This window comes from Lactuca sativa, chromosome 8 (genome assembly GCF_002870075.4).
Source record: "Lactuca sativa cultivar Salinas chromosome 8, Lsat_Salinas_v11, whole genome shotgun sequence".
Classification (NCBI taxonomy): domain Eukaryota; kingdom Viridiplantae; phylum Streptophyta; class Magnoliopsida; order Asterales; family Asteraceae; genus Lactuca; species Lactuca sativa.
In genome coordinates this window covers 260,130,563-260,151,602 of record NC_056630.2, presented here as the reverse complement: position 1 = coordinate 260,151,602, position 21,040 = coordinate 260,130,563, and positions in this window count along the sequence as shown.

The following is a 21,040-nucleotide window of genomic DNA, read 5'->3' as shown; positions in this document are numbered from 1 at the left end:
GGTATGCTACTCGCACCGCTTATAGGGTCTATAATAAGAAGACAAAGCAAGTTGTAGAATCTTATGACGTGCGCTGGTTGGAAGAAAATGAGATGGGTGCTCGAGTAGGTCCGGATTGGTTGTTTGATTATGCATCTCTGTTCAAATCCATCAATGTGTCGTTAGGTAGCTCATCTATATCTTTCTCTGGTTCGAAGAATATTTCTGAAGACGAAGACGAAGAAGTTGTATACAGACCTCCAACGGTATCCTCTTCACAACCTAAGCGGGAGACTCCTGCTTCGCCTGAGGGAGAGTCCTTCACTTCACCTGAGGGGGAGTCATCTGTACATCCTGATAGTCCGAAATCTCCAGTTCAGAATACTACTCCTGATCCTGAAGCAACACCACTCACTCCTATAGAAATAGAGTTCATGTCCAAAGATACTTCCGCTGCTACTTCAACTTTTATAGAGCTACTCTTTCCTGAGGATTTTTCAAATGAGTTTGTGGTAGAGTCGTCTGGCGCGGCTCAATCAGCAAATGAGGGAGGTGTCAATATTCACAATCTTCATGTCTCGCTTAATGACATCAGCTAGGAAATACCCTCAAGGATTCAACGTGATCATCCGATCGACAACATCATTCGTCAGCTGGGCGACGACGTTAAAACCAAAAGTCAGAGTGGAGATGTCAATACTTGTCTTTACTCTTGCTTTATTTCTCAAATAGAGCCAAAGAATGTTGAAATGTCTTTGAATGAGCCCATCTGGGTAGATGCAATGCATGAACAATTAAATCAATTTGAGAAACTCTGGGTTTGGAAGTTGGTTGAGTTGCCAATGAGCAAAAAGTCTCTTGACACACGATGGGTTTATCGAAACAAGCAAGATGATTCAGGGGTTATAGTGCAGAAAAAAGCTAGATTGGTGGTTCCTGGGTTTCGACAAGTAGAGGGTCTTGATTACACTGAAGTTTATGCTCTAGTGGCTCGCTTGGAGGCTATTCGTATCTTCCTTGCATATACCTCTTACATGAACTTCACTGTTTACCAAATGGACGTCAAGACTGCCTTCTTGTATGGCAAGGTGAAGGAAGAAACCTACATTGATCAGCCCCCTGGGTTCGTTGACTCCAAGTTTCCTAATCATGTCTACAAGTTGGACAAGACATTGTATGGGTTACATCAAGCTCCTTGAGCGTGGTATGCGACTCTAACAAAGCATTTGCTCGAGCATGGTTACTCTCGTGGCACTATCGATCAAACTTTGTTCATCAAGCATGTTGGTAGTGATTAGATTCTAGTTCAAATCTATGTTGACGACATTATCTTTGGGTCGACCAGTCCGCAACTTTGCAAGGAATTCGAAGGTGTTGTGAAAAAGAGGTTCAAAATGAGTTTGTTGGGGGAAATGACCATGTTTTTGGGGCTTCAGGTCAAACAAAATTCAACCGGAATTCTGCTACATCAAGCCAAGTATGTGGAAGATATTCTTGAGAAATTTAGGTTTCACGACGCCAAATCTGTATCGACACCAATGGCTGAAAGACCTCTTTTGACTCCAGATCCTGATGGTGAATCCGTAGATCAGACACTCTACAGATCGATGATCGGATCGCTGATGTATCTTACTACAAGCCGACCTGACATCATGTTTGCAGTTTGTCAATGCGCACGTTATCAGGCTAATCCTAAACTTTCACATATTATTGCTGTCAAAAGAATTTTTCGGTATATCAAAGGTAGCCCAAAATTGGGTCTTTGGTATCTGAAGAATTCTGAATTTGATTTATATGTTTTTGCTGACAGTAATTATGGAGGCTGTGAACTTGACAGGAAATCTACTTCGGGAGGGTGTTAATATCTTGGTGACAGACTAGTGTCATGGTAGTGCAAGAAGCAACACACTATTTCAACCTCAACTGCGAAGGCGGAATATGTTGTTGCATCTGCTTGCTGCTCTCAAGTTATCTGGATCCAACATCAGTTGTTGGACTACGGTTTGAATTACTTAGAAACCCCCATTTACTGTGATAATGAGGCCGCAATTCAAATTGCCAAAAATCCAGTCCAACATTATAAAACCAAGCACATCGATATTAAAATTCATTTTATCAGAGACTGTTATGAACGTTCTGTAATCCGGCTGGAACAAGCTCCCATTGCTAATAAAGTGGCGGATCTGTTCACTATGCCCTTTAACAAAGCTCGCTTCGATGTGCTTGTGGGATTTCTGAAAATGATTCGTTTTGAGGATTAAGTTTTTTTTTCTGTTTTTCTTTTCTTAATTATTATTACTTTTTAAATTTGTTTTTGTTTCTTTAGGTAGGTTAATTTAAATTTGCGCATTTTCTTTTCTTTTCCTCTTATTCTCACCCATTCACAAATTTAGGGGGAGAAATAATCAAAACTGGAAAAACAATAAAAAAAATCCAAAAACCCAAAAACAATAAAAAAATCTAGAAAATTAAAAATATTGCTGATAGTTTTGTTTGCAGGTGTTGTGACGGAAAATGAAATTAGCAAGTGATAATGGGCAATCTGAATCTGCGTAACGTACCTAAGTTGAATTGTCTGCGCTCTGTGCTCAATGTGCTGGTAGGCACGAAATATTTTTAATTAGACTTGACTAGGAAGAGTTAAAACCTAAATAATTCAAGGACTTGACAAACATTGACCTAGTTAGATATGTTTAGCCTGACTATACGATGCTCGGGTAGGTTGAGTAGGGAGATATACACGGGAATCTACTAGTAACACAAAAGAACCCGTACCTAGAACTGTGGATTCACTATTCCTCGATGTGCAGATTCTGTACTTAATTCTAGTTTGATGGGGTGACTGGGGAATTCCGATAAACTAGGTCTATAGAAGGTTATTTTCTTTCTTTCTGTCTGTTAGTCATATGTTGCCTCCTCTGCGTGATCGAAAGATCCAACCTGGACTGTAACATATGCAATTATATCTCTATGCAATTCTTTCTATCTGTTAGCCATATACTGTCTCCTTTGCGTGACTCAAAATCCGACCTGGTACACAGTATATGCACCATTCTCTTCTCAATCCATCTAAAAACCTCAGTTAGTCATATGTTTCATCCTTTGCGTGATTGGAAGAGATCCGACCTGGATGTACAACATATGCATTCTAAATCTATCTTCTCTCTTAATAATTGTCTACTCACCCGGTGTAAGGATTATTCTGGATGTCCTTGATGGCTGGGGCATCTCAGGAAGCAGGAAACACGTTCTAGTAAAATTAAAATTGAACACATACAGATTGTCTGTAGATCTTGCTGCTCAATTTAGACGGACAACAATATCCCTGGTTGTCGTCGGCTAAATGGTCCCTAAGAAATTTACTTAAGAATAAGGGCTAAAAATGTCATGTTATTGGTAAATTGTCCAAAATTATGTCACAAATGTTTCGTGCTTAAGTGGACCACAATACTGGCGATCGATCAGACGAAGACGTGAAAACAAGAGTACCGACAAGTGGAATAAGGTTGTCCAATAACTTTGATCCCAGCGTCACAAATTTATTCTCAGTACTTAAATTTTTAAGTTGTATATTTTATTTGGTGTTATTTCTATTTATTAATTTTATTTTTATTTTTATTTTTATTTTTATTTTTATTTTTATTTTTAATTTCATTTTTATTAACTGTTAAAATCTAATAATTATTTTAAATTTTGCAGATTAATTTTATCATATTTTATTTTTAATTTTAATTTTAGTTTTAATATTAATCCTCAAAAAGATTTGTTTTTAAAAATTTTAAAAAATATTGGACTGTGTTCGATCCTGCCTTATACTGTGTGGACATCAGGTAAAGGAAATATATGCATAAAAGGGGTTTACAGTCGGAATCCCTCTCATTCTTCTGATTCCAGCTGCAAACCCTCCCACACTCTCTCTCCTCAAAAAAAATTCTTCGATTTTTGCGAAATTACTCCCATAGCTTTGAGGGTATCTTGTTTCCGACCATGAATATGCATTTCATTCAGTGATTTGATGATTTTTAGGCCTGAAATCGATGAAAAACTGATCGTTGGAGTTTACGGTCGAAGCTTACGGCCGTGAAGAGTTCGCGGCCGTAAACTCCCTTTGCGGTCATTAGCATACGGTCAAGGGTTTACGACCGTAAACCCTCGTTGACCGCAAACTCTGACTTTGACCTAAATTTATTTTAAAAAATTATTAATTCATTTTGGGATCAAAATTAAATCATTTTAATTCTAATTGCTCATTTTTCTCTCTTCTCTTACTTGGTATGTTTTAGTGTAGATAAAATGGTAACTTTAAAATTTGCAGATATGCACAACCTGGCAATGATTCTTGTTGACTCTCCAGTGGCTCATCAGGATTTTAAATCAATGATTCACAGATTGAGAGAATGTTGCTTAGCCTCTACCATTACAATGAGCACAACTGTGTATCAGAAAATGATTTGTGAGTTCTGGAAGACTGCCAAAATGACAAGGGACGATAATGGAGCTGTCACTGTGGATGTGATCATTTAGGGATGCAAGATTGTTATCGACGAGACCTTTGTGAGAGAGACTCTGTTGATCAACGACCTTCCAACCTTTCCCACGGAGATTGGTATCGGTCATGCTCAAAGGATTCTAAGGAAGATGGGATACGAGGGTGATACTCCATGAACAATGAAGAAACTTCTGCCGCCCTATTGGAGATTTCCAGCTCATGTGTTCGTGAGTTGCATCTCCGGCAGAAGGTCCGGTGCTGATGACACATCCCTAACAAACATTGGCACTATTGTTTCTCTCGCTGTGGGGATCGGCTTCAACTTTTCTAGGTTTATCCTGGATGAGTTTGTGGTCAACATTAATGCCACTACTCGGGATACTTTTCTGATGTACCCTCGGTTCGTTCAGCTTTTCATCAATAAGCAATTTCCCGACTTGGTAAAGGATGGAGATACACTCGATATGAAGTCTTTGGGCCCCTACACTATTGGGCTCATTAAGCAAAACCGCAGGGGGAAGGTGGTCTTTAAGGGGTTGTATCCATTGGTCAAGTTCGGACGATTTGCCGAACCGAACGAAGCCACCGAGTCACATGGATCTTCAACAAAGATTTCTTCAGAGCATACTTCATCGGAAAAGGTGATCTCAGAAGGAGATGTGATCACCGTATCGAATCAAGAAGGAGAAGAGACTGTTGGTACTACTGTGTTAGTTGTAGAGGAGCATGACCTACAAAATGTCCAAGTAGAAGGAGACTACAATGAAGGGTCTTCTAAGAACACTGCTGAGCCTAACGAATTCGAAGACCTCAATCTCACAAGATTTGACAGAGATGATATTCCTACCAATTTTGGAACTAATAGTGACTTTCTAACAAACGTCAACCTCAACTCTTTGCTATATAATCTCAGTGATGTTGCTCATACGGCAACGGAGAGTAGGGATTCGGAAGATGCTCTCGAATCAAACCCCATTACTACGGATCAAGTGGCTATCTCTTCAATTCCAATGGTGACTGTATCAGGGATTCCTCCCCTTGACATTGTTTCACCTACATCAGAGCCACTTCAGGGTGATTTTTCAACAGACCAGTCAGTGCCGCCTCCGTCCAAAAGAAGACGATGAGATCCTAGATTCGGGCATCTGGATTTTGGCTTATCTCAGGGTTTGTCGTTCACTCCAACTACCACTCCCGCTATAGTAACCACAGAACCGTTACGTGAAGGCCCTAGCACATTCATTGAAGCAGGTGGCTCCTCAGTTCCACTGGGATTCTCTCTTCCAAGAACTGATCTTGATGCAGCTTCTGTGCGTTTGGCTCAGCATCTTGCTCAACAACAAGTTGCTGCTCCTTCTTCTAAGGGCAAAGGAATAGCTTTTAGTGAAGGTCACCCAAGAGAAGATGTCTTTATGATCGATGAAATCCAGAAAAGAGTGAGTGTACTAGATCAGAAAAACATCGAGCTGAGCATTCGTGTTGAAGATCTTTTGACTAAGAATATGAATTTGAATATTCAAGTTTCTGATCTTCAAGAAGATAAAGCAATTAAGTCCAAGCAAATCTCTGAGCTTCAAGATCATTTCAATCTCTTGACCTCCAGCTAATTTAATCTAAAGAAAAAGCTTGAAGACGATTTTGGTGATAAGTATAAGACATCTGTAGATGAGCATAGAATCGATCTTCACTCTCAAGCTCATCCTATTGTCATGCCAACTTCTCAGACTACTCGAGTGGTAAATCGCTTTCAAGAAGAGCCTGCTCATGCTCCACATATTTCAGAGATCATTCGAGATAAACAAGAAAAGGCTGCCAAGAAGGGACAAATCTTATTCAAGAGGAGTTCCGACAAGAATGCACCAGGAAATCAGTCCACAATCACCGTTATGGATCTCAAAGCCGTAAGGTTTAGAGACACGTATGGTGATCGGTCAGGTATCATATCTTGGGGTTTTCATGATCCCGTGAAAATGTGGATTGTTCGCAGAAGGAGCAACAATACGGAGCTCTACAAGGATTGTCATGATTTTAACTCTTGGACCAGAGTGGATCCTTCAGAGCTATCTCAATCTCCGTTCTCAAACCCGACTGATAATCAGCAAGCAACAAGCTTCAAGCACTTTCTAGAAGACCAAGTAAAGAAGGGATTTCCAGCTATGAAGACTGTTGAATCTGTGATAATGGATCATCCTGACATTATTGATCCCAAGGCTGGCAATCCACTTCAGGTGGTGATGTGGCCTGCTACAAATCAGGTGAAACAAATTCCCGTGCTTCAAGATTACTCGGATGGATATCTAAGCTCTATGCTTTACTGGGTGTTTGATGAAACCACAGCATCTGCTGTCATCAAAGTAAAGGAGGGGTGCATTTGTTTATATGACAGAAGGGATTTGTTCCAGTTTAGAAAATGGGACATTCATCATTTGAGCCATTTCCAGATTCAGGTTGTTGAGGAGATTTTTGAGTCTGCTGCGAAAGAATACACCACTATGGTTGCTGAGATTATCAACAAGCGGATGTGGAATCGAGCGATGGGGTTGGATGATGTAATGATCGTCGACAAAGATTGACTTAAATCTAACACCAAACCAAGAGGTAGATTGAAGGGTCTAATTAGTGGTTTGTTCTATGCTTTCTATATAATAGGTTCTTTTGGTCAATTTATAGCTTGTGGTAGTCTATATGTAGTTTACGGTCCGACAGTGAGTTTACGACCGTAAGCCTGTTTACCGCCGTAAACCCAAGGCTCCAGTATATATAGAGGTGTACTAGGTCTTTTGTTAGTTGTTGATGCCTCAGAGTTCACGGTTGTTGTAACCACAAGTTGTACTAGACGTTATTCCTAATAGAAAAGCATGTGCAAGCTTGTTTATTCTCGATTCTACTCGTTGTGGGTGATACGGATGAACTGAAGCGGTAGGACTGCTAGGTGTCAAGTGAAGACTTTAGACACACACAATGGTCCTAATTACATATAAAGACATATGTATGTAAACAATTAGTGATTATAACACTAATTAAACATGTATAAACATCCTAATGCGAGGAAAACACTTTGGTCAAGTTTTAGGATGCTAATGGGTTGCAACAAAGGAGTGCAAGACCTCATACGGAAGTTTATGGTCTAAAGACCATGTGTGTTGGAGTTTAAGGCCCAGGGGAGTAAACTCCTGGCCGTAAACTCTCTAATAGGTCACTAAATGAAGCTTAAAATTATTACAACTTAAGTTGTGAAGTGCTTCAAGGCTTAAACAAGTGTTTGGGCTTCTTTTTAACTCCTTTTAGGAGTTCACGGCCTTGGGACCAATCCCTTGGAGATTACGGCTGTAATCTCCCTTGGGAGGGTGTTTGTGGTGTTTTCAAGTCCCAAATTTAACTAGGAACTAAACTTATGCTAGTGTACAAGGCTTTAGAAGAGTTTATAGCACAATTTGGCACTATTGTTTGGAGTTCATGGCCCTGGAACTTCTTGGGCCATGAACACCTTACTCTTGGTGTTCTAAGGTTGTTTTCAAGTCCTAAACTCATTAGGGTACATGTCTAAATTAGTCTCTTGGCTTAAGGAAGGCTTTTAGGGTGTTTTGGCATCTAAAAATGGAGTTCACAGCCCAAGAACTTCCTTGGCCGTGAACTCACTTTCACCTTTTTTTTTTTCTTAATGATTTTGTGGTCTAAACATGTCATGGTAGTTCCCAGGTTGAGTTCCAAGGCTTTGAGGGACATTGGGCACACTTTGGCCCTTAAAAAGGAGTTTACTCCCCAAGGTGTTCTTGGGCGGTAAACTCATAGATCTTAGTGTTTTGACATGATTTTGATGTTATTAAACACAATCTAAGCTATATAATACATCTAGGTAGAAGTACTCACGATTTGGGATGAAAACCTGAAGATCCGTGAGAGAGAATTTGGATTTTCTCTAGTTGGAAATGTAACTAATGAATGAATATGGTTCAGATATCTATATATAGTCCTGGGATTTTTTTGGCATAAAATATTTTTATTCCGGAATTGAACCCTAATATCCTAGAGTTTTGGAATAACAGTGTTGCACAAAACCCTAGTGCATCCACTCTCCTGATATCTCCTTAAGTGTAAATCCTGAAAAACTGTCAAACTTATACCCAAAAGTCTGGAATTTCATTGTAACTGATCTAACTTCTATTGATTTGATATGGTTTGTACATAATGGAAATTTCAGGTTGTCACATCATCCCCCTATTAAAGGGAATTTCGTCCTGAAATTAGAATTTAGGTAGGGAAGTAGGTATGAATGATCGAGTCGTGAGGAGGAAAATTCGTAATCGATTGGTTCTAGCACTCCTAAGTGAAATCAGGTTCTCGGTTGCTATCCCAACGAACCTTCACAAATGGGCGACGGTGTTGCTTCTTCCGCTTGACCTCTCGGTCGAGGGTCACTACGGTTCTAATACGAAGGAGAGGATCTCGTTAATCTTGATCTCGTCGAGTGGAATTACAAGAGTCCTGACGGAAAGGTACGGTTTCAAGATCGAGACGCGAAGGGTAAAATGTGCATTACTGAGTTCCTGGAGTAGGTCTAGTTTGTGAGGTACAGGACCAATTCTGGTAAGAATCTCGAAGGTCCTATTTATCTTGGATTTAGCTTTCCACGCTTTACGAAGCGTATTAAGCCATTCCCAGAGCGAGTTTTCCTAAAGAATTTGGTCTCTCACTTGGAATTCCAAAGGTTCTTCCTCTTGCTTATCTTCCCCGTCAAGGGCCACCCCTTGCTGGGTCAAAGTCGAAAGGGTTTCTGTAATTTGTGAGGAGTTCTGAATGAACTATGACAGTAGGTCGGTAAGACCTAGAATTTGGCGAATTTCTGTCGGCGTCTCTGGTGTCGACAAATTCTCAACGTTTTTGACAAATTGTAAGAGTACTCAAAATTTCTTACAACACTAATTGTGTGTCACAGAAATTTGACTCTTCAATTTCAAAACTTGTGTTTAGAGAACTTCGCGGAAAGTGTCTCCGAGGGTAATGTTTCCGTGGGTTTCTTCTTACTACTAGGGTAGATAAGTAAGTCGTTACATGGAAAATAACGAACTGATTCATGTAAGAAAGATGGACACTATTCATTCACTCATGAATGTTATGGGTGTATTGGTCCTATCCGAAGGGTATCACTACAGACTCGATGTGTCCGCATTGAGTTCAGAAGGTTGTCTATCGGACATCCTTCCCTCACACTCAAACTGGTGATATTCGGATCTCGGTCCAATTTTGAAAAGTACTCGTTCCTTGAGTTTGCTCAACCGATTCGTCTATGCGAGGCAGAGACAACGATTTCTAATGGAAAAATCCGGACGGAGCCCTCGATAGCCGAGGCACATATGATGTAATCCGTCGATCTCTGGAAGAATAAGACCAGAGCTCTCTAGGGTGAGAAGCCTAGTATTCTAATTTCTGTGTAGTTCGCTAAGTTGTCCGGGCCGTTCTTGTATCTCTGTAGTTGTTTAGACTGTAGGGCGATCTGTTTACAGGGGTCATACTAGATTCTAAGTTGGTTCGTATGACGATGCGATTACTTGTAATCTTGGGCAGTTCTCCGTCCTGAAGTTCATATTAGAATTCATACATGGTTCAACGATCACAATCTCGTGTATATGAGTCGTATATAACTAAGATTGAAAAGATAGTCGAATAACTTATTCTTCTTTAAGCTCACATCGCATCGAGGAAAAAGAAGTTAAAGTGGAATCATCAATTCTAAATCTGTAGAACCTTGATTATATATTACCCTTATGTATACATTCCTCAGTGATAGATCAACCGTATGGATCTTTGGATTGAACTTGACGTACTGTACGAGTGGTACTTCGGGGATTTTTTTTTGGAAAAGAGATGAACTAAGAGGTACTCCACGCATGAGTACTTTGGTGTTCTGATAAGACGGTTTCGCTAAAAAGACATTTACTGATAAAGAGATGTACTTATGAAGCTGGTATGGTGCGGATTCAAATCGAACCTAGTTGTATGATAATGTCGGAATCATAAGGAAAATTAAAGACATTAGATATGAACATAAAGCGTTACAGACAAACACAACCACGCAACCATCCACAGAGTTACAGTACTTTTGACTTACTACAAGGCTATTGCTGCGAATAAGGTATACTACAAAAGACAAGTATACGCAGCACGAGAATCCCTATACAGAAAGGATCTCACAAAAGTAAGACTCTAGTTGCACTAGTTTTGGATGGTTTATAAGTCTGTTACAACGAAACGCCTAAATTACATTAACGTGGGTTCCGGAGCAGGTTCTCTCGCAGCTGTGATCCTGAGAATCTTCCCATTTGCACCCGAGTTCTTCGCTATCGGGCAATCCTTCTTGAGGTGTTCTATTTCACCGCATTGGTGACATATATGGACATCACCAACATTGGTGGCGGAAGTGAAGTGTCGAGTGGGAGTCATGGGGACACGGTTGCTTTCGTTGATCTTCTCTTTTGGACAATTTCTGTAATAGTGCCCTGCTTCACCACAACTATAGCAAACTAGGCTTGCTCTAGTGGTGGAGGTAGTTCTACAAAAACGAGCAATGTGCCCCATCTTGTTGCAATTATTGCATTGCCAGGCTCGGAAAATTCCCTTGTGGTGGTAGTTGCACCGGTTGCACTTCGGGAGTGTTCCTTTATATGGCCTGCTCGGTATGGGGATGGCAGAGGTTTCTACTTGCTGTTGTTGCCTGGCATGTTTTTGGGATTTCTTGCATTCTTTCTGGGCTTGACGCCTTCGTTTCTTGTTCTCTGTCTTTCGGCTTTGCGAGCCTGTGACTGTTACTGTTTGGCGACTTCCTAGATGGATACCACGATTGGAAACTTCAATCCCATCATCAGCATGGATTGTGCTGGCAGCCATCACGGCAGCTGTAACTGCGGTTTGGAAGGTAGTGGCGTCCATAGGAAAGGCAGAGGTTTCGTTGTTCGACTGATTGCTTCCTGATGACGACATGAATCTATAACACGAAAGATAAGGATTTTGTGAGCGATTTGGTTTACCTTAGGTGTACGGCGATTGCTCAATCAAATAGTAAGAGTATGTTTTCGACAGTTTGACCTACATCCCTATGATGCAGTCCTAGTACGGATTGGAAGTGTGTTCATGAAGGGTTGACCTCCATCCCTATGATGCAGTCCTAGTAATAAGTAGAAGTAAGTTCGTAGAATGGTCTCAAGACGTTTGTTGTTCAAGCCGAGGTATCGATAGTTGGCGAATAACATGATCCAACCACTAAAAGAGACATGGAAATGTCTCCGGAGTTAAATTACTATAGTCCAATGACTTGACTAAAGCATGTTTCAGATAGACTCCAATGAAAGTATGATAAGAGTACTTGAATACAGAACGACACAGGAGTTAGCCGACTGTCAATATCTTTGATATTAAGGACATAATATTCAGGAAAATGACCTTGTAAAAGGTCTTACATCATATCTAGAGAAGATAGTTCTTGACAGCATAAAGACCTAACCAAAAGTACTTACAGTACAAGATAGTTTCATAGAAAATGACACATAGTGCATAGACAGAAAACCGATTCCTTTTAACAAGGAAAATAAAGTAAAGCATCTACTACTGGCGACGGTCGTCCCTCTGGTGAACTCTCAGTTCAGCCAGTTGACGTTCCATATCAAGTAGGTCCCTTTCGTACACTCTCTGGCGTACGCGGAGTTTTATGACTTCGGCTCGGGATTCAGCTAGTGCTTGTAGCAGGGTTTCATGGTTTCTCTCAGATCTCTCACGAGCATCTTCTAGACGAATGGTGTGGAGAGTATGCATTCTTGCATCGGCGACAACTTCAGTGATCTAATGTAGGGCTGTCCTGCCTTGAATCTCATTTCGGGCCACTCTGCGGACCAAGATTGGCAAGATTATGTCTGCTGAGCCCCCATTGCTTAGGACATAAAAGCTTCGGTCACCATCAAATGGCATGGGCTGATCTTGTCCTTGGCTCCATGTTTCCAAACATTCCACCCATAGAGGCGTCGGGCCATGAAAAGTCGGACGAGGGTTAGGAATTGGAACGGGAGCTTCCTGTGGTAGGTACTCAACCTTAGGTTCGGAGTGCACCGTCCGAAAGGTCTTCATCATGGTGATCATTCATAGGGTTAGGATGATCATTCTCTGGTTCTTCTCCAAACCATCCAGCAATGACTTCGTTCGGAAGGTACTAGTTGTCGTGGGGATGGAGTACAGCCATGTTATCTACACGAGAATTGGGGTAAGAAAATAATTAGTAGACGAACTATCTAGATGATTATTTAGAAAATCTTCATTAGTTACATCGCTATTTGTGAAGTGCATACCAGTTATATGTAATCGAAACATGATAGGCCTTCGAATAAGTGATCTGAACTCCAAATTCACACAGAATAGGGGGAAAGTAAAATTTTCAGAGATTCTAAGTCTATAACATCCTAATTACATATAGCCTTAGTGTATCCACTTAGCAACTATCAACTTAGTAAGGAAGATCCCGTTTTAGTTCTCAAGTATAAAGTACTTTATAGTAACACCAAATACTCTTATAGTATTTTAAGTTTAATGTTATGTTCTACTGTTCTCATTGTGGTAGGGTTGGTAAGATTTTAGACTTGTTGCGAGCACACAACTACACTTAGGCACATGCTAGTCAACCTTCGCATAATATAGGTGATCAGACTATATCTTCCCAATTTTGACTATATGTCTCTAAGTCCACCTGTGTTGCCCAACAATCATAATTCTTTTGTACTGTCCTAGTGACACTGATTTTAGTATGAATGCAGCATGTATACTTAATTAAATATTTAATTATTTAAAGTATAAACTCTTGGTCAGAGTATTTTTAATCCCGTTGTATTTATAGTCTGTATATCTTTTATGGGTTGATATACTTAATTCACTATAAACAATGCTCTGATACCAATCTGTCACACCCCAAAACCGAGAACGGCGGAAACGTTCTGGGGCAGAGGACGTCATGTACAGTATCACAACAATGTAAAGTAGTAAACAAGCAACAATATCATCCATTGCATTAATAATATAATTTTAATACAAGTGTGTTCTGTCAAATTATAATAGACACTAAAGTATAAACAAAATGAAAGACGCGTCTTGAACAAGCACCATCTTCCCTGAACCTTGCATCGGTACCTGTCTATGGTTAACCTGAGGATACAAGTTATTTTGAAAGAGAGTATCAGCTTTAAAGCTGGTGAGATCATAAGTATTTTAGTGTCTTAATTTGTACGTAAGTATTTGTATGTATATGAACTGTAGTATTGAATATGTATATGAACTGTAAGTATAAAAATGTATATGAACTGTAAGTATGAAAATGTTTGTAAAACAACTATAAACGTTTGAAAAATCCTAGAAATCCCTATGATTCCTACTACTATAAAATGGAGTCTTCTACCAAGACCTAACTGCTCTGAATGTAGTCTTCTACCAAGACCTAACTGCTCTGAATGTAGCCTTCTACCAAGGCATCTAGTCTCTGTATGTGTGTCTCTTGTAAGAGTGTGTATTTTCCCAAGTTTGACTATCATTAACCACAAATATAGTTTCTACATTACCATGCATCATGTGAATGTTCACGAAGTGAATGTAATGGGAAAAAGAAATAGTACTATGGTGTAGTGTCGAACTACAACCGTACAAATTACCTCAAGTCTAGGGTAATTCTTCTAAGTACTGTAGCATTTGTAATAAATAACTACATCGATACTCAACTGCCTTATTTGAGGCATAAGGTATAATGTGATGGCTAGATCCCTGGCTATATGCTCCCCTGTCAAAGGGATTTTGAGACCTTTACACGCCCATGCATATCTGCACTACGTGACACATCCACATTACTATGATCATGTATACCCGATATAACTATCACAATTGCATTGTGATACATCTGTATAGTTTGATCCTGAACTTGTTCCATGCTATAGCACCTAGTGACGTATGTCCTATGTATATGTAAGCGTACCCATGTAAGTGTGATCATGTAAGTGTACTCATGTAAGTGTGATCATGTATGTGTACTCCTGTAAGTGTAATCATGTAAGTGTACTCATGTAAGTGTGATCATGTAAACATATCTATGTAATAGTATAGTAATGTACTGTAATGTTCTACGTGTGCTAGTTGTAATGTGTGTTCTCTCTCTATCTAGCAAGTATTGACTCATTGTATGATATCACGTTCTAGTAATAGTTCTAGTATCTTCCTAAACTACCCATATGGTAGTTTACTATTAATCTAACTGGTACGTATGGACATGGATGTATACCCTTGCTACCCAAGGGCATTGGATGAACTGGAAGGGCCTTTATGACTATATATGTACATATGATATATAATTAATATTTAAACAACCTTCAAACGGATACCTGGTATCCCACCAGACCACATCCAAATTGAGTAAAAGGAAATAGGGTGGATAGCCTTCCTAAGTCTTTTAAACATTTCTTATATATCTATACATATATAGGAATGCAATTGATAATATAAAATCATAAAATAAGTTTTGTAAAACCTTTGAACATAATTATTATCTAAGAATAGATCGACTTGATGTCAATCTATAAAACGGTTTGAAGGCATGGGTTTACTAAAATAGTTTAGTATAAAGAAACATTTGTTTGAAACACAATTGTAAATAAGTTTGAAATGTAACATACAGAGTAATATGTACACTGTAATAAAGAGTTTTAAACACATAAAATGTTTATGAAAAACATTTGAAGGAAAATGTTTGGTAAAACGGCTAATGAGTAGCCAATCATTTGAATGCTGCTTATTAATCACAAGTGATTGATATAATAATTAGCATAATTCTACTTGTATCCCCCTCATAAAACATTTAAAAACAGTTAAAATGTTGATTAAGGGGTATGAACTCACCTGTTGTGGGTGATACGGATGAACTGAAGCGGTAGGACTGCTAGGTGTCAAGTGAAGACTTTAGACACACACAATAGTACTAATTACATATGAAGACATATGTATATAAACAATTAGTGATTATAACAGTAATTAAACATGTATAAACATCCTAATGCGAGGAAAACACTTTGGTCAAGTGCTAGGAGGCTAATGGGTTGCAACAACGGAGTGCAAGACCTCATACGGAAGTTTATGGTCTAAAGACCATGTGTGTTGGAGTTTATAGCCCAGGGGAGTAAACTCCTGGCCATAAACTCTCTAATAGGTCACTAAATGAAGCTTAGAATTATTACAACTTAAGTGGTGAAGTGCTTCAAGGCTTAAACAAGTATTTGGGTTTCCTTTTTAACTCCTTTTAGGAGTTCACGGCCTTAGGACCAATCCCTTGGAGATTAGGGTCGTAATCTCCCTTGGGAGGGTGTTTGTGATGTTTTCAAGTCCCTAATTTAACTAGGAACTAAACTTATGATAGTGTACAAGGCTTTAGAAGAGTTTATAGCACCATTTGGCACTATTGTTTGGAGTTCACGGCCCTGGAACTTCTTGGGCCGTGAACACCTTACTCTTGGTGTTCTAAGGTTGTTTTCAAGTCCTAAACTCATTAGGGTACATGTCTAAATTAGTCTGTTGGCTTAAGGAAGGCTTTTAAGGTGTTTTGGCATCTAAAAATGGAGTTCACGGCTCAAGAACTTCCTTGGCCGTGAACTCACTTTCACCCTTTGTTTCTTTATGATTTGTGGTCTAAACATGTCATGGTAGTTCCTAGGTTGAGTTCCAAGGCTTTGAGGGACATTGTCACACCCCCAAACCAGAATGGCGGAAACATTCGGGGGTGGATGACTTCACGTAGTATCATAACAATTGAATATTCGTAAAGAAAGTACACATCCATCATATATATAATAAAAACGTGTATTGTTGCGTTATACATATTTTCAAAAGAAAATTACAATATGATGATATGAATGCAATAGTAAACGTCCTTAGTGTTCCTTCTTCAAAAGCTGATGGTTACATGTATTACTGGTTCCCTGAGAAATACAAGTGGTTTTGAAAAAGTGTCAACAATTAAGTTGGTGAGTTCATGAGTGTTTTGTGTTGAAAAGTATATCCTTTTTGGTAGCAAATCGGTAAATGAGGTTTTCAGAAAATCCAATATTTTCTATAAATGGTTCGAAAAGTTTCCAGAGTTGGAGTGCATTAGTATTTTTCGTACTTTGAGTGATAAAGATAACTCGGTAAGAAAAGTAATGTAGAAAACTGTAATGCATATATGAATCTCGTAAATCGAACTTGTTTTTATACTTTTTATGTGAGTTTTATAACCATACTATTGCCACTGACTGCCTGTAACAACATTCTTCAGGTGTTGTAGTGTTATGACATTTGTCACCCCAGACCTGCCGGTCTAACTATAGCTAATAGTTTAGGTGCGGAGTTGTCAATCCCGTATAGATCTATATACAAGTATCACGCTCTCCCTCCAAGAGATTATGGTATATAATACAGGACTTGAAATGCATACATAAGAGTACATTGAAGTTTGAATATCTCACATTGCTTAGTATAAATAGATTTACAATAAGAATGACTTTACTTCTTTTGAAAGCATTTCGTTTTTCAAGATGTATATGTAAAAAATGTACAATTGACTTACTAACTATACCCATTATAGTTTTTCAGAAAGTATGTTCCATTTGTTGAGAATAACTTGGTGATATAATAGCCCTTTATACATAAATATGTTCGTATCGATACTCAATAAGATAGATATTACTTTTTTTGTTTATAAAACGATACTTTGACTTGTAATGTACTTGTATTTCTTCCCCTAAAACATGAAAAGAATTCAAAGGTAGGGGTATGAACTCACTCATTTCGTTTGAAGAGAGAGAGATACTAGAGTTGAGCAGAGCTTCGACCGCGGAAAGTTGCGCCTTCGGGCTCTTCGGGGATCTCGGTAGCATAGATCTTTCGTCGGGGGCTCGGGTACGGAAACCGAGGGCGTCGGGATGGTCTCTGAAGCTTGAAAGTATGAGAGGGTGATTGGGAGTTTAAGAGATTGTGCAAAAACCCGTAGCTCAAACCTTCTATTTATAGGGCTAGAGGATCGCGTACGCGGGGCGGACAACCGGAGTACACTGGGCGTACGCGGTACGCGGGGCGTAAAAATGCATCACGGCTTACCACTCCGGTCTAGCTAGGCGTAGAGTTGCAGCCGATGGGACTCGACTCTGCCCCTGAGTACGCGGGGCGTACCCGTATATTACACGGAGCGTAATCCTGACTTCTGTCTTCTAAATTCTGTAACTTTCGCGTACGGGCTCCGTTTTTCGCGTTCTTTATATCCACGCGTAGGTGAGATTATGCTCTACAACTTTCATTTAGACTCCGTCGGCTAGTTTTGACTTTATTTTTAATGATATATTTTTAATAGGCCGGGACTGCTAAAGTCCGTTAAAAATTCATAGTTTCTTTATTCGACGTCGGTTTTCGTTTGTCTTTTTATCATTTTACTCCTATTGTGGAGATCTTCAACTCTCGTTTAGGTTGCGTTAACTAAATAACACTCGATCTTCAATTCGAGTTTTTAGCCCTCTAGTACTGTTACGAAACTTAGGAATTTCGTAACTTCTTCATACGAGGTCCAATTTGGGCGATCTTTTTATGTATGTTTACAGTTTAACAAACTCTACATATTTTGTTTAGATACTTAAGGCTAAAATTCATTTTATTGAAATTTCAGTTTTTACGTTAAATAGCGTTTTAACGGTGTGTCGTAAATATACGATTGGTTATAATTTCTTCAATATAACCCGGTTTTGAACGTTTTTGACGTTTTTGGAAAACTCGGCACGATATCTAGTATTCGATGCATCCCAACTTAGATATTTGAACACTTTATTTTTGAGGTTAATTTAGTTGCTTCCAAATAGTTTTCGTTGTATTTGACTTTTGAGCGTTACACTGCTTTCGGAAAAATATAGGGTTGTCACAACATCCCCCCGTTAGGGGAATTTCGTCCCGAAATTTAATCTAAGATAGGGTTACAGGTTAGGAAAAAGATGCGGGTACTTTTGTTTCATCTGATCCTCGCGTTCCCAGCTGTATTCAGGTCCTCGCTTGGCGTTCCAGTGGACCTTTACAATAGGTATGCGGCTTTGTTTAGTCCAATTTATTTCCCGATCCATGATCTCTACTGGTTCCTCTACAAATTGGAGATTCTCATTTATTGCAATTTCGTCTAGAGGGATGACAAGGGTCTCATCGGACAAGCACTTCTTTAGGTTTGATACGTGAAAGGTAGGGTGTACGTTGTGGAGCTCCTTTGGTAATCTAAGTTTGTAAGCCACTGGACCGATCCTGGCAAGGATCTCTGACGTATGTCCTTGTTAGCTTCTCCAATTTATCCGTCTCTTTGATCGGTAGGAAATGCGCTGATTTAGTTAACCTGTCGACGATCACCTAGATAGTGTCGAGTCCACTTGCCGTCCTGGGTAGTTTGGTTACGAAATCCATGGTTATCCGTTCCCACTTCCATTCGGATATTTCTGGTTGTTGCAACAATCCCGAGGGCTTTTGGTATTCTACCTTGACCTTGGCGCACGTCAGACATTTACTCATGTAGGTAGCAATTTCAGCTTTCATGTTCGGCCACCAGTACAACTTCTTGAGGTCGAGATACATCTTATCGGAGCCAGGGTGTATGGAGTATCGCGTCTTATGGGCTTCGTCCATGACGATTTCTCTGAATCCACCAAACTTCGGTGTCCAGATTCGATTCATGAAATAACGAACCCCGTCACTCTTGACCTCGAGGTTCTTATCGATTCCCCTTAGGGATTCTCTTGTCGCATTTTCGGATTTCAAGGCTTCTATTTGAGCTTCCTTGATTTGCGTGGACAGGCGTGAATGGATCGTCATAGTTAGGGACTTCACTCGGCGACCCGAGTATTCCTTCCGGCTGAGTGCATCAGCCACTACATTAGCCTTCCCGGGGTGATATCGAATTTCGCATTCGTAATCACTTAGTAGTTCTACCCATCGTCTCTGTCTCATGTTGAGTTCTTTCTGGTTGAGGATATGTTGGAGGCTATTATGATCGGTGAAGATTGTACATTTCGTGCCGTAGAGGTAGTGCCTCCATATCTTTAGGGCGAAGACGACTACTCCTAGCTCAAGATCATGCGTTGTGTAGTTCACTTCGTGCGTCTTTAGTTGCCTTGAGGCGTAGGCAATGACCTTCCCTCATTGCATCAGGACACACCCAAGTCCTTGGTTTGATGCATCGCAATAGACTACCAAGTCCTCCGTTCCTTCCGGCAAGGTTAGGATGGGCGCACTACATAAGGCTCGCTTTAGCGTTTGAAACGTGGTGTCTTGTTTTTCTCCCCAGTTGAAGGTCACACTCTTCTTAGTTAGGGTGGTGAGGGGATTGGCAATCTTGGAGAAATTTTGTATGAATCTTCGGTAATACCCGGCGAGTCCCAAAAATTGCCGGATTTCTGTAGGGGTTCTTGGAGTCGTCCAACTTTCTATCGCCTTGATCTTAGAAGGATCCACGTGTATCCCCTCCTTGATTACTACATGTCCTAGGAAATCCACTTCCCGAATCCAAAATTCGCACTTGGAAAATTTTGCGTAAAGCTTCTCTGCCCTCAACGTTTCCAAAACTTGGCGGAGGTGTTGGATGTGTTCTTCCTGGCTTCTAGAATAGATGAGTATATCATCTATGAACACGATCACGAATTTATCCAGGAAGGGACGACATACTCGGTTCATCAAGTTCATGAACACCGCTGGAGCATTTGTCAATCCGAAGGGCATTACTACAAACTCGTAGTGACCATAGCGTGTTCGGAAAGTCGTTTTGGGGATGTCTCCTTCCAGTACTCGCAGTTGGTGATAACCAGATCTTAGATCGATCTTTGAGAAGTAGCTTGCTCCCTACAGTTGGTCGAACAGATCGTCTATGCATGGCAGGGGATATCGGTTGTTGATCGTAAGTTTGTTCAGCTCCCGATAATCGATGCACATGCGAAAGGATCCGTCCTTCTTTTTCACGAATAGGACTGGTGCTCCCCATGGTGAGAAGCTCGGCCTGATGAAGCCTTTGCTCAGCAGCTCGTTTAATTGACTGGACAGTTCCTGCATCTCGGCTGGGGCTAAACAGTAAGGCGACGTTGCTACTAGAGTAGCTCCGGGGATTAAGTCGATTTTGAACTCGACTTGACGTTCTGGTGGGATTCCTGGAAGATCTTCTGGGAAGATGTCTGAGAAGTTGCAAACTTCCGGAATGTCTTTAATGTTTTTCGATTCTCGTTTCTTGTCTACTATGTGGGCTAGAAAGGCATGATATTCTTTGCGAATATATTTTTGTGCTTTAATACAAGAAATGATTTGTAAATTTGAACTAGGTTTGTCACCATAAATGACAAGAGTTTCGCCGTTTGGCAGATTTAGGAGAACGGCCCTTTCGTGACAAAGTATATCAGCATGGTAAAGGCTCAACCAGTCCATACTGATGATGACATCGAAACTTCTTATTGAAATGGGCAAAAGATCGACTCGAAACAAGTGCTCGTTTAAATTTAGTGTGCATCCTACGTACAAGTC